We start from the raw sequence: 15,018 nt of genomic DNA on the forward strand, positions 1-15,018 counted from the left end.
CATCTTTCCAGAAATCTTCAGAAGCTACGATTGTCTTCCATGCGCCGACGCCACCGCTCCGCTACTCCTCCGCAGAGGCCCGTGCCCTCCGTTTCAATTCTGAAGTTCCCGTACACCGATGGATTTTGTGCTTCCTGCGGACTTTAAAGTAACAAAGAGAGAGACATTAAAAAAAAGGAGGAACCTACCACGTGACGGGGCGCAGAGTCCGGGGGAATTTCGGCAACAAATCCTGCAGTTTGATGTAAAATTAAAATCCAAAGATCAAAATGAGAAAAGGTGTGCGAGGCTGGGCCGTAACCCCCCTCCTTCCAAAAAAGTAAAAAAAAAAGGGGGATGACCCCCTTTTCCCCCCCAATCTAACCGAATCCGATTCGGGTTAGCTTCCAATTTCCGGCAAATCCCGGGGTTTCGACCACCCCGGAATCACGAAACAGCGGAGAACAGAGACATCTGCATCCAGCGAGGAGGAGGAAAAGGACGGGCTCCAGCGTCCGGGACAATAAACGCGGCTCCTCCGTCTTCTGCTCTGGCGGCGGCGACTGCTGCTGCTGTTGTTGCTGCTTCTTCTTGTTCTTCTTCCTCCTCCTCCCCTCCCTCACTGGCCCCGGCTTTTCTGCACAGCTTTCGTCAGATTAGGATTTTTGTTGCTTGTTTAAAGCGTCTTTCTTTGCTTCCATTCGCTGAGGCACGTTGCTCCTCATTCGGCCTCCTCGGTGTCCTTTTCTCTTTCCAGTCGTCTTCTTCTCGGTTCATGTGCCGTTCGCGCGCGCGTACGCGTGGGACTCGGTCTGTGTGTGCGTGTGTGTGTAGATAGATTTTTTTTGTGTTGTTGTTTCGGAGAGAGCGACGTTCGGAAAATGGCGGCTCGTTCCTCTCCCTCGGATCTGACTCTGACAAACACACACAGGCACGAGCTGAAGCGGAGCCGCGGCGCGGGAGACGGCACCCATTCTAGCCGCTAGAGGTCGCGTTACACGAGAACACCGGTGGGCGGGGGGGTGCTTGTTGGACAACAAGGAAAGACTACCACGGCGCCTGCGCAAACCCGCCACTAGGGGAACATGTGGTCTGCGCGCACGCGAGTGACAGAGGGAGAGAGAGAGAGAGCGCGCTCTTTCAGACATCGTTTTTATTAGGTCAGGCCTCTTTGTGAAACACACGCGCCGCCGCCATTTTGGCTCTAACATCACCACCCGAGTACATAAAGACTGAGTGAAGGCACCGCGACTCACCATCTTGGCTCCAACATGGGAAATCTGCATTTCTCTCTCTCTCTGGCAAAACGCGTATATATGTGTGCAACACTAGGTTAAAATGCATTACCATTTTTGGAAATTTTAGTCATAATGATGACACTAAAAGGGAGTAGTTTTAGTTAATATTTGCATATGACTAGAAGAAACAGACTTCAGATATTACTGTAATTACTGTAATGTAATTGTGAGGTACCCTGAAAGTGCCTTTATCCTGTTCATTGTGAGGAAGCAAAGTTGAATGGAAGCAGTGAGTTTCAACCCCTATGTGACACACTGAATAAGATGGGTTAGGGGGAAAGAAAAAATGCATTTACTACTTGAGTACAAAATACAGTTTTAAGTACTGACACATCAAGAATGTGTTTCTTGTTTCTTCCCACCATTAAGCATATCAAAGAAGGGTTATGAAATTTGTGAACATTATATATAATACATTTACTTATATATATAATTTTATTTTGTGAGGTTTCTGAACTCTTTCAGAACCACGACCCGTGGTTGAAACACCAAAGCACGAATAGGGTTCGTAGCACAGCAGCATAGCACCACGGAAACAAATACGAGCCAATCGCGGTCGCACTATAAGCGTCGGTCACCAATGGGTGATGCAAGGAACGTTATAAATGCAGGGACTTGGCCACTGACCTGGCCCCAATCCTACCCGTTTGCTGTGCCTGTGTATAGGAGAGTGGTAGATCCCGCTACTTATAAATACCCATGCTGTTCCTGTTATAAGTTAAATAAAGCTGGTTTTGCTAAAGTACTGAGACACAGCTTCATGTTTTGGGGTGTAAGACTGTGACTCGCACATCAATATATATATATATATATATATATATATATATATATATATATATAGCATAGTTTACTGTCAAATAAAGCAAAGAGTACACGACATGTGTTTCGCCCTTATTTGGGCTCATCAGGCGTACACACTCCACTGCTCAGGACTCAGACTATGAATGCAATGAAAATATATATATATACATATACACACACACACACATACAGTGCCCTTCCCATACACAACTAGACACAGCTGCCATTTCGACTCTAACCTCTCCACATGAGGACGACACAACAGTAAGGACGGGGGCACTATTATATGCCAACTTGGCTCCAACATGTGTGAACAAAACCAAGTAAAATGCCAATCTATTTTTGGAAGTTTCAGTCATAATGTTGAAATGGAATGAGGTGGTAGTTTTAGTCATTATTATAACACAACTGGAAACAGGAGATCAAGTGGCTTAATTGCTCTGTAAAGAGAAAGTCCCATTTAGGCCTCAACAATGGCCTTCTTGGTGAATTGTACCTTTTTCACAATAAATAAGATCAAAGCACTTTCTAGGTACAACAGAGCAAAGGATGAAAGTAGTGTGACGGGGTGACAAACTAAAGAGATTTTAAAGTTATAGGGATGAAAGTGTCTGCTTAATAACATTTAAAATAAAAATAAAATGCTGGTCATCCACCAGGGCAAGACTGCTCTTATTAAGAATGAGAGAAAAAAGGGTACTGCCCGAGGCCTCCTGGGACTGTAAGCCATGAGGGTAACCATTCCATCTCCATACATGACTCACAGTGTCACACTTCATCCATCAGCACTGCCGATAAAACAATATGTCAGCAGCAAGGGATGGAGTTCACTGGTTAAGTAAAGATATTTCTTTGTGCATCCGTTTGCGAGGTTGGGGCATTACGGCCTCATATTAGGTTTTCAAGGTACTGTAAAAGTACTGAAAACCCACATGTTTAAAATGGTATGGTTCCAGCATTTTGTTCATTTTGGTGCTGTAAGTAAGTGGTAGTTTTCAAGCACCTCGTGCTCAGTTGTTAACATAATCAGAACTTTTATATACCTAGCACGAATCACCCAGCTCTTTGAAGATCGATCTTCTGTATAATAAACCAATAAAGTCTGTCTGTGTGTGTCTCACCAGTATCTGGTCAGGTTTGCTTGGTGATGTGATTAAAAGAGGAAGTGCGAGTGTCAGATGCGCGAGTAGGAGAAATTACATGGGAGACACACCGAGAGAGTCGCCTTCAAAGATGGGAAGTATGAAACTAGACAGGAGCCGAGCAAGAGTCCGAGAAACAGGCTTTACGGGAATATGCTGGACAGATGGAGCGCCGATCAAGAGAGGTTTAGACACACGTGGATATGGAAGAAAGGTACTGAAGGCACACATAAGGCAAGAGCAAAAATTTTGAAATGATTCAATTACCTGTCCACCAGCAGGTAGTGTGGCTAATATTTATATACACAAGCTGAAGACCCCAAGAGACAACACACACACACCGTTTCCTTGTAATGACTTGCAGAGTTTGGCATTGCAAGGGGGGGCTCGTGTGTTTGCAGACTGGACGAACAAAATAGCTGTGAGACTTGGACAAAGTTACCCGTTATTTGTTTCTGTATCATTTTGGTACCAATACTGAGGTCCGATTATGGAACTTGTACTAGCAGCACCTTGGACATGGTGCCATCCAAAACACAGCGCACTCCTCGTACCCTCAGCAACTCTTTGGAGTAGCCTTTGACAAAGTAAACCAAAAACTGCTTTACCGAACATAGAATGATGCAATTTAAACCATCAACATATTCATACTGCATACACAAACACTGAAACCAATACATTCTGAATCAGGAACACATAGGCCTCAACCTATTCCGAGAGCACTGGATGCAAGGAGGAAGCAACTGTGAACAGACCACCAGCATATCGCTGGATGCACATGTCTGCACACCTATGGTCACTTACATTAGACTTAACATATTAAACTAATTAGCATGAAAAAGGCAGAACACACATAGTTCACACAGACAACTAGATGTACAATTTAAACCAGGGGTCACCAACTCCAGGCCTGGAGGACCACCGTGGCTGCAGGTTTTCATTCTAACCCTTTTTTTAATGAGCGACCCGTTTTGGATGCTAATTAACTTCTTTTGCACTCATTTTAATTGACTTGCGCTTGAAGAATCAAACCCCTTAATTAGCAGCCAAACAATAATGAGATACAAGCTGAGCCAAAACAACTGGTGTCCATCATACAATATCTAAAAACAAAGGTGAAGGTCCCACGAATGTCGATCTGCTCAGGTCCCCAAAACATTTTAACAGAGCTCTTAGAAAAGAGAAAATCAACAATTTCGGAAATGTCTGCTAATACACCACGAGAGCAACAACAAGCCACAGAATTAAAGAAGGGTTCAATTATCGATAAGATTTGCAGCCTAATTAAGCAGCTGGTTGGAGTGAAATTGGTTGGAGTTTGAGGCCCTGACTTAATTGGTCTTCATTTCATTTCTGTTTGGGTGCCATTTAAGGAAAGAAATGAAGCAATTCAGAGGAACGATGAAGAAATTCAGGGGAACAAATCTTAAACAAGCAATTTAATTAAAATGAATTCACAAGAAGTTAATTAGCAGCACCAACTAAAAAAAAAAAAAAAGGGTCAGAATGAAAACCTGCAGCCACGTTGGTCCTCCAGGACCAGAGTTGGCGACCCCAGATTTAAACATAAGACCAGTGAGGAGGCAGTGACACCCACTACACAGCAGGCCCAATCAATTCTAACAAAATAAAGCAATAGTATGGACAATTGAGCAGGACACAGGCAGGAATATAGACTGTGTATGAGCGGACATACACTACAGTTTGGGTCCGTCACTATAGCAGAGTTGACACGCATGCCATTTTAAAATAAAGAGACAAAACATTTATTTCTATTGCACATTTTCAAACAAAGGATGTAGCTCAAAGTTTGCAGCGTATCAAAATGCAGCACTTGGGTATGATTTGAATGAGCTAGGGAGGGGGGGCCGCAAAGACAAAAACAAATATCTCAGCCCGGCCTGGCCACCACAGTAGGCTCTCCAATAACTTACTATTAGAGTTAAGACTTGAGTAAAATACGCAGACATTTAACTGTCAAAATTACAAATAGTTATCAGTAAGATAAATAGCTTAGCTATACTGATAATATGCCTGAATATGAACATGGTGACGGTTCTGTATTTTTTAAAATAAGGAAAATGACATTTATCAGCCTACAATCATTACTCTTCAAATTGACCAAGAATTAACATAATAAATGGTGCTGACAAAGATAATTTGCTGTTATCTATGAGGTTCCGTAATCCACTGAATATTACTATTATTACTCATTATTTGGCTGACACTTTTATGCAAGGAAACATCTGAGGTAAAATTTGTTGAATTTTTTTGAGTGTTCAATTGGAGCACAAGTAGGCAAGTTGAAGTGAGTTGCTCAGGGTCACACAGTGTCAGTTGTAGTGGTTAAATCTTTGAACTTCAACACACTGCCAAATCTAAAAGCATGCAAGGCCAATTCATGGGCAGATTTTTACTTGAAATGCCAGCCCAAATGCAGCCTTTCCTCAAAAGACTGAACTTTGCATCTATGAAGCAGGTTTTCTTGTACATTTATTACCTTCACGTCCTGCTGCCGTATTGGAAACTCCACGTGAACTCAGATCAGAGAGCTGGATTTTGAGTTTTGTATGCGGGTTAAGTGGACTGGCAATATAAATTAGCACTGATTATGTGTGTGATGGTGCTGTCCAGAGAGAGGCACCAACTTTCATTAAAAAAAAAAAAAAGTTAAGTAGAAGCAGAACCCAAAATCTGTAGGGGATCCAAGCCACAAGACCACCCATCACCCACTGAGCATTCAACCCAACGTGCTTCAACACAGTGGGTCTTCTAAGCAAGTTTGGGCATCCACTTTACATATACATTTGCATCTGCAGACTAGAAGAGGGTACCAAATACCAGTGACAAAAAACATGAAAATACTTGAGTGAATGTCACACACAAATGAAAACTGTAAACATCTAATAATGATAATAGATACTCAAGTTTCACATTATTCCTACGGATTACCCGTTTCAATAAAAAATAAAAATGAAAGAACACACTATCCTCTAAAATTGTGTTTTGCAATGATCATCAACGAAAGCCAGGTCAGTCACTAGGAAAAGCAGGAGCTGATCTACGGCGGGAATGTTTTACTCCAAGGTAAATATGCAAATGACAGCGTGTTCAAGAGTAAACGGCTCCAGTGACCTCATCATCTTATTATTACTTATGATTTGATGGACGTGATCCAAATAAGTCAGCTTACAACATCCATCCATCCATTTTCTAACCCGCTGAATCCGAATACAGGGTCATGGGGGTCTGCTGGAGCCAATCCTGGGCAGGGTGCCAACCCACTGCAGGACACACACCCACACACCAAGCACACACTACGGCCAATTTAGAATCGCCAGTCCACCTAACCTGCATGTCTTTGGATTGTGGGATCTGAGATACAATTCATTACACTTCTTTTGTTTTTGCAGTTGGAGCACAGACAGGTGAAGGGACTTTCTCACAGTCACACACTATCAGCAGGATTTGAACCCACAACCTCAAGGTTTCAAGTCTAAAGCTAACTTAATGACCACAACGCCACATTGCTTGGAAAGAGTGGTGACCCTTGGTGAAGGGGAAACGAAAACGACAGATATTACATACTTTAGTTACAGAATGCTTCTAATCTACCCAGTTAACAAACGATGCAGGCCTATAACTGAGCCCCATTGTTATTAACATTATGACAGATATTATATACTTTAGTTACAGAATGCTTGTGATCTATCCAATTAACCGACGGCACAAGCCCGTAGCTGAGGTCCATTGTTTGTAACATTAACATTTATTTATATTGCATATTTTCAAAGACAGAATACAGGTTGGAGTGCTTTACAATATGTCACGGCTAGCCTCTTATAACTAGCGGTGCAGGAGGGTCTCATAAATATTCACAATTATTTCTACTGTCTAAGATTGTTGAGGACGCACCAACTAGTCAGCCAGATGATCCACCTCACTCGGATGTGGCACCTCATCATTAAACTTCAGCAGTTTTAACAGTTGGCTCACTTAAGATGCAGTCACTGGTTTAGTGAGAGAAAAGTGTAAAGGTGGCAGGATACATGTATGTTAGGTTGAGACAGTGAGTTAACGTTTGTATTTTTATCTAATAAAAATTAATCATCTTTGCCGTTTTTAATCTCCGCGATCGGTCCCACATTAGGTGCAATCTTGTTACTGGTGTGCTCTTCCATCTACAAGGACTCTCCTCCCGGCGTGCGTTTGCCGGCCACTGTCACAAACCGCCGGAGTGCGAGGCCGCCTCAGGTCAGAAAGCAGGCAGTACAGGCGGACTTCCTGACACCACTCGAATGCGATCTTCGTCAAGACCGGAAAACCAAACGTAAAGCTCGCGGACCTGCACACCCCACGCGGACTACCCCCCCTGAACAGTAGAGCACAGCACATCCCGCTCGCGAGAAGCCCCGGGCGCCACACTGCAATGCAGGCGGGAGCCGCGTTTTCTTTCTTTGTGCAGTGTTAACCCACGCGAGAATAAACGAGACTTGAAACTCGGCCACAATTCACGCGTCTTGGCGCTTTTTTGGTGACCAGATACCCCCCGTTGTGAGAACATAGCGGCGTTTCGCGGTGCACGTTACAGTTTAGAGGGGTGAGGGGATGTCGAATTCTAAATAAAATGCAGCAGCCCTCGTGTCCTCGTTTAAACGGACGATTCGCGGGATAAATCGCTACCGCAGTGTCTACTTGGCGCGCCTTTAGACAGGGCGGGTGAGGCGAGCAAAGCCTCCGAGTCGCGCATGTGCAATAATGCGGGAGTTAAAGGGGAGGGACGCCGCCATGAGCGCTTTATGTAGGAGGATATTAATTGATCAGCAGCCCACTGACACCGGTGGGAACAGAAGGAACGCAAAAATGCTGGGCTCATCCTTACTGCCGGAAGGCGGGCCACACGAGTGTACCCACTGACGGCACTGCACGTGAGGCAGATGGGCGGACTGACAACTGCTCTTCGAAGCCGCACCCTATGGTTGGTATGGCGCAGTAGACAAAGGCCATCTGGGCAAACGGGCGCACTCTAGCGGTGGCTGAGCATTAACGCAGTCGAAAAAGCGAATAGCGTAGAAGACACCCAGGGTGGCAAGAGGAAGGGACGGGCGTGCGGGATAACGATCAGTTTTAGTGACGTTTCAGTTCGAGTAACAATGCATGCAATAAGGACACGTAGGCAGGTTATTAGTGAATTACCATATCCGAGAATATACACCGTTAATCTTACTTACGAGTTAACATGTCTATAGCTACATAGAAAGTCTGCCATCATCGGATACATTTCAATACGAATACGCTCCTGGCGTCTTGTTTAAATGTATTTATATTTTGCATTCATAGTGCAGGTCAGAACGGAGTGGCATCTCATCCAGTGTTGGTACATTCAATTCTGGACAGGATGCCACCCCATTACTGCCTCACTGCACAAGCAGAGATTAACCGTGGACAGGATGTCACCCAGTCTTTGCCTGTGAACAAAAGGAGAAACCATCCCTGGACTGGATGCCACCCCATGTTGACCCAGCCTCATTGTGTATAAGAAGGATTAACCCTTAAGACTGGATGCCACCCTAACAACTCTGAACGGGATGCCACCTCATCTTTGCCAAACTGAGCAAAAGAAGGAACCATCCTTGGACTGGGTCTTTGTCTCTGCCTCGGTGAGCACAGAAAGAAAGGAACCAGCCGTCCATCATAAATGCAAAACACAAAAACGTTTTAAGTGAGACAGACATTGAACAGAAAATGATGATGTACTGGCCAAGTGCTTCACTTCCTTTATCATTTTGATGTTCCTTTCAACAGTTTGCCTCGTTTATTTTTTTAACCAGAATAACCATGTTATCATCTGCATGTGTTTATAAAGACCATTTAATATATAAAACTAAGTAGCGGAATTTAAATTATAAAATTGTTAACGCATCGCTAACCTATTTGGTTGGATGAAACAGCCGGGGATGTATTATTTTAATTATGATTTATATAAAAGCTCAAAAATATACGAGAAAAACAAATAGCTGGACTTAAATACTTACGTCATCTGTAGTCCACATGACATAACTTAAGTTTTTCAGCCTGTTAATTTAAGCGATTGGAATCATCAGACTAATTCAAAGGAAACGTTCCTAATTAAAGCGCATGCGCTGAAGCGTGTGGTTTTATTCGACACACCACACACACTCATCGCGCAAGTGACACACATGGCAATAAATATTAGAATAAGAAAGCCCTCTGCAGAAGGAATACTTTAAATAATAATAAAAACTTTTCTCAAACGCACACGACTTAAAATATTGCAGATGACGCAGGAGAAGAGCGGCGTGAAGCGGAGCGCCATCAGTGGTTGTGCAGGTGCACCACCTAGTGGTATAAAACTGGCACGTGGGCGTTGATGCGTTTCGGTTTTAATTCACATAGAATGCAATGCCTACTCAGCACGGGACCAGCACATAATGTGGATGAGAATGCTTTTTTTCTTTTTTAAAGTGATGTATTTTTCAAAGTAAAATCTTTCATAACACCATCACCATTCTGAACTCTCAACCCTTATCACTCAAAAGCTGACCTTTCTAAAAATCAACAACTTTTGACTGTACTCTATATACATTTTTACATGTTTATATATCTATTCTGTACTTATTTCTTATATCTATGTTATTCATATCATGTACCTGTACTTACTGATCAGTATTCATAGCCATATAATTTATCTTGTATATATCACTTCATGTAAATTGAAAAATATATCTCTCCATTATAATAAAAAAAATCTTGGGAAGAGAGACAAGACCTGACTTTCTCAGAGATACTTTCACGTCCCGCGAGACAAGACTTTGTGCCAAGGGATTTAACCACGCCTGGGGTCGGAAATAAAAGACAAAGAGTAGATGACAAAGTAGAACGTCGTAAGGAATTCAAAAACGTTGAAGCGGTTACACATGCAGAGCAGGTTAGAGATAATGAAAGTACTAAAAGTCAAAAGTCTCGAAAAAATGATAGTAAAGATCACATTAGCGCAAACAAATGGAAATTATTACTCGGTGAAATAACTGAACAGAAAAGAGATCAAATATATTGTACAGATTTAAAATTTAAGTAGATTGTGTAATTCGTGTTAAAAGTCGTGTTTCTTCCCAATGAAGAGGCCTATCCGCGAGAATTAAAAGTTTTGTTGTTTGGTGAAAGTGAATTCCACATACATGAGCAGCAGAAACACAAAGTTGCTGGCACTTGGCGCAGGCAGGGGGGTTGGCGAGCGAAGCCTCCAAGTAGGTACATATTCTCATCTGTATGCAGCCTTACTACACCTTACTTTCTTTTTTAATTTGCAGTTTCTGGTTAGATGCTAAACTGCATTTAGTTGTACCTGTACAATGACAATAAAGTTGAATCGAATCAAATTTAATCTACAAAAATGCTACCTGGTTTATGCAAAAGGGTGTGAGATATAAGGTAGAGGCATAATTCTTGTAAGCACTTATTTGCAGGACAACCCTAATTTGCAGAGGCCATGTTTAAGTAGGAACAAGCTAAATCCCGATACACAGCATGTCATTTAAGACACATCTACAATCCCTGGCAAAAATTGTGGAATCACTACTATCAGAGGATGTTCACTCAGCTGTTTTACAAAAAAAGTAATTACAGATAGGATGCAAAACTATTTTATTTAACAGCTGAACATGTGGACATTGTAAAATATACCTCAAAAAATTAAATTAAATTGTATTTAAGGGGGGCGGCACGGTGGCGCAGTGATAGCGCTGCTGCCTCGCAGTTAGGAGACCCTTAGAGGTTCACTTCCCGGGCCCTCCCTGCGTGGAGTTTGCATGTTCTCCCCGTGTCTGCGTGGGTTTCCTCCCACAGTCCAAAAACATGCAGGTTAGGTGGATTGGCGATTCTAAATTGGCCCTGGTGTGTGCTTGGTGTGTTTGTGTGTGTCCTGCGGTGGGTTGGCACCCTGCCCAGGATTGGTTCCTGCCTTGTGCCCTGTGTTGGCTGGGATTGGCTCCGGCAGACCCCCGTGACCCTGTATTCGGATTCAGCGGGTAAGAAAATGGATGGATGGATGTATTTAAGGGCACATTTTTTATTCAGACAAGTTGAGGAAAAAAATGATATAATCACTCAATGATGAAGGAAAAAAAATGATGGAATCCGCTGGTAATTTGCATTTTTAAAATAAATCCCTGCACGAGTGTCAATAGGCCAATGAGTGTGCAGTTCAAAGCGAGTGTTTGCAGACCTCACCGAGCTCTTGTACCGGAAACACAACCACAGCTAGACAGCTGTCAGTTGAAAATGCAAAGGATAATAAAACTCCTTCAGGAAGGTAACTCAGCACCGAGTGTGGCAAAAGATGTTGGTTGTTCCCAGTCAGCCGTGTCAAAACGGGGAGGAAATACAAACAAAATGGGAAAGTTGGAAAAGGGAAACATGCAGGGAGACCAAGGAAGACGTCAAAGCATCAGGACAGAAAACTCAAAGCAATATGCCTGGAAAACAGAAAATGTACAACAAAAGAAATGAAAAACAAATAGAGGAGTCAATGTTTGTGACCAAACTGTAAGAAATCGGCTGAAGGAAATGGGGTTTCTCTTTATTACAAAAAAAAATATCTTGGACGGTTGGAAGGAGACGAGACATGATTTTCTCACGGAGACACTTTCACGTCAAGCGAGAGGAGTCTTTATGCCAAGAGATTTAACCAGGCCCAGGGACGGAAATAAAACAAAGAGTAGGTGACAAAGTAGAACGTCGTAAAGAATTCAAAAACGTTGGCACGATACACATGCAGAGCAGGTTTGAGATAATGGAAGTAGGAAAATTTGAAAGTCTCAAAAAAAAAAAAAAAAAAAGGATAGTAAAAATCTCATTAGCACAAACAAATGTAAATAATTACTCTGTGAAATAACAGAACAGCGAAAAAGAGATCGATTATATTGTTCGGATTTAAACTGTAAGTCGGAGACTTGTAGATCGTCTAATTTGTGTTGCTATCAGGGTAGTGTTTCTTCCCAATGAAAAGGCGTATCTGCAAGAATTAAAAGATTTGTTGTTTGGTGAAAGTGAAATCCCGCGAGAGAAATCATTTCTCATTTGTGTGAATGCTATTGTCAGACACATTTCTTGTCGAGAGAAAGAAACAATATTTACTCACGGGCCGTCATACATTGAATTGTCACGATGTAATTCCAGTCACGGAATCAAAATTCAATGCGATGTTGTTGAAAAGGTAAAAGCAAAAAGAGATTGAATATATGGACATGAGTGATATGACAGAAGTGCGCCGCACGAGATGAAGATCATACAGCACGGCGGCGGCAGCAGCTGATAGAGCAAAGAGGTAAAAAAAAACCCAAAAAAACCCCAAACTAAACTGCTCAAAAAAAATGAAAGGAACACTTTGAAAACACATCAGATCTCAATGGGAAAAAGAAATCCTCCTGGATATCTATAGTGATCTAGACTGGGTAATGTGTTAGGAACGAAAAGGATGCCACATCGTTTGATGGAAATGAAAATGATCAACCTACAGAGCCCTGAATTCAAAGACGCCCCAAAAATGATGTGGCAGGCTAGTCCATTTTGCCCAAATTGAATTGCAGCGACTCCAAATTGTACGCAGCACTTTGTATGGCCCCTGTGTTCTTGTATACATGCCTGACAACATCGGTGCCTGCTTCTAATGAGATGACAGATGGTGTTGTGGGGGATCTCCTCCCAGATCTGGACCAGGGCATCACTGAGCTCCTGGACAGTCTGAGGTGCAACCTGGTGGCATTGGATGGACCAAAACATAATGTCCCAGAGGTACTCTGTTGGATTTAGGACAGGAAAGTGTGGTGGCCAGTCAATGGTATCAATTCCTTCATCCTCCAGGAACTGCCTGCATACTCTCACCACATGAGGACAGGAATTGTTGTGCACCAGGAGCCACTGTACCAGCATAGGGTCTGACAATGGGTCCAAGGATTTCATCCTGATACCTAATGGCAGCCAAGGTGCCTTTGTCAAGCCTGTAGCGGTCTGTGTGACCCTCCATGGATATGCCTCCCCAGACAATCATTAACCCACCACCAAAGTGCTCATGCTGAATGATGTTACAGGCAGCATAATGTTCTCCATGGCTTCTCCAGACCCTTTCACTTCTGTCACGTGCTCAGGGTGAACCTGCTCTCATCTGTAAAAACACAGGGCACCAGTGGTGCATCTGCCAATTCTGGTATTCTATGGCGAATGCCAATCGAGCTGCATGCTGCTGGGCAGTGAGCTCAGGGCCCATTAGAGGACATGGGGCCCTTGGGTCACCCTCATGAAGTCTTTCTGGTTGTTTGGTCAGAGACATTCACACCAGTGGCCTGCTGGAGGTCATTTTGTAGGGCTCTGGCAGTGCTCATCCTGTTCCTCCTTGCCCAAAGGAGCAGATACTGGTCCTGCTGATGGGTTATGGACCTTCTATGGTCCTCTCCAGCTCTCCTAGAGTAACTGCTTGTCTCCTAGAATCTCCTCCATGCTCTTGAGACTGTGCAGGGAGACACAGCAAACCTTCTGGCAATGACACGTATTGATGTGCCATCCTGGAGAAGTTGGACTACCTGTGCAACCTCTGTAGGGTCCAGGTATCGCCTCATGCTACCAGTAGTGACACTGACTGTAGCCAAATGCAAAACTAGTGAAGAAACAGTCAGAAAAGATGAGGAGGGAAAAATGTCAGTGGCCTCTACCTGTTAAACCATTCCTGTTTTGGGGGTCATCTCATTGTTGCCCCTCTAGTGCACCTGCTGTTAATTTCATTAACAGCACAGCAGCTGAAACTGATTAACAACCCCCTCTGCTACTTAACTGACCAGATTAATATCCCAGAAGTTTCATTGACTTTATGCTATACTCTGATTAAAAAGTGTTCCTTTAATTCTTTTGAGCAGTATATTTGTTTCACATTGTATCGCCGTTTAAAGAGGGGTTTTGGAGGAGTAACCGCGTCTCCTTGGGGTGCGTTCAGCTCCCCCTCTTCACAACGCGAGCGGCAGAGACGCGAAGTGACTGGCACGTAGCGCAGGCGGGGTACATACAAAAAAGCCAAACGTAAACCATCATTAACACCTCAAGAGAAGAAAACGTGCAACAGTGGGCTAAAGAGGAGCAGTCATGGACTGTGACAGTAAAACTCAGTGATGAAACACGAACCTGCATTGGCTAAGAAGATGATGCTGGAACTTCTAGTTGGTGCCGTTCCAGTCAAACACATAAAGATGACAGCCTGGAGAAAACAAGCGCACTCATTGCTGATACGGGGTTGCATGTCAGGTGAAGGACCAGAGGAGACGGCGGTCATTACCTCGACAGTAAATGCACAGGTGCACACTGACAGTTTGGACGCTTTTCTCATTCCAATCAATCAAAAGTAGGCTTGGTGATAATGAAGACAATTTTCAGGATGACAATCTTGCCACAAAGCAAAGATCTGATTGAAAATTTAATTTGTGGAAATTGACAAAAAAAATGGTCCATGACGAGGCTCCATCCTGCAAAGCTGATCTGTCAACTGCTATACATGGAAGTTGGAACCTGACTGATGAAGAGTATAAACTGCTCAAAAAAATAAAAGGAACACTTTGAAAACATCAGATCTCAGTGGGGAAAAAAAAAAATCCTGCTGGGTCTCTCTACTGCTATGGACCGATATGGTGACGTGTGAGGAACGAAAGGATGGAAATGAAAAAGATCAACCGACAGAGGAACACCCCGAAAATCAAAGGGAAAAAAACGAATGTGTCAGGCAGGCGAGTCCATTT

At 43.2% G+C, this 15,018-nt stretch overlaps 1 protein-coding gene across 2 annotated transcripts in view; it reads right to left on the bottom strand.

Moving 5' to 3' along the window:
* Positions 1-15,018, bottom strand: part of kansl1b (KAT8 regulatory NSL complex subunit 1b) — a 164,369-nt gene that overhangs the window by 133,572 nt on the left and 15,779 nt on the right. The window contains exon 1 of one of the 2 annotated variants that reach the window (XM_039740730.1): positions 189-937. The exons of the other annotated variant lie outside the window; for it this stretch is intronic. The gene's annotated coding sequence lies outside the window, so the exon portion shown is untranslated. Of the gene's footprint in view, positions 1-188; positions 938-15,018 lie in introns of those variants that run through there. 2 annotated transcript variants of the gene reach the window in all.

The sequence above is a fragment of the Polypterus senegalus genome, chromosome 17 (genome assembly GCF_016835505.1).
Source record: "Polypterus senegalus isolate Bchr_013 chromosome 17, ASM1683550v1, whole genome shotgun sequence".
NCBI classification, from domain to species: Eukaryota; Metazoa; Chordata; class Cladistia; order Polypteriformes; family Polypteridae; genus Polypterus; species Polypterus senegalus.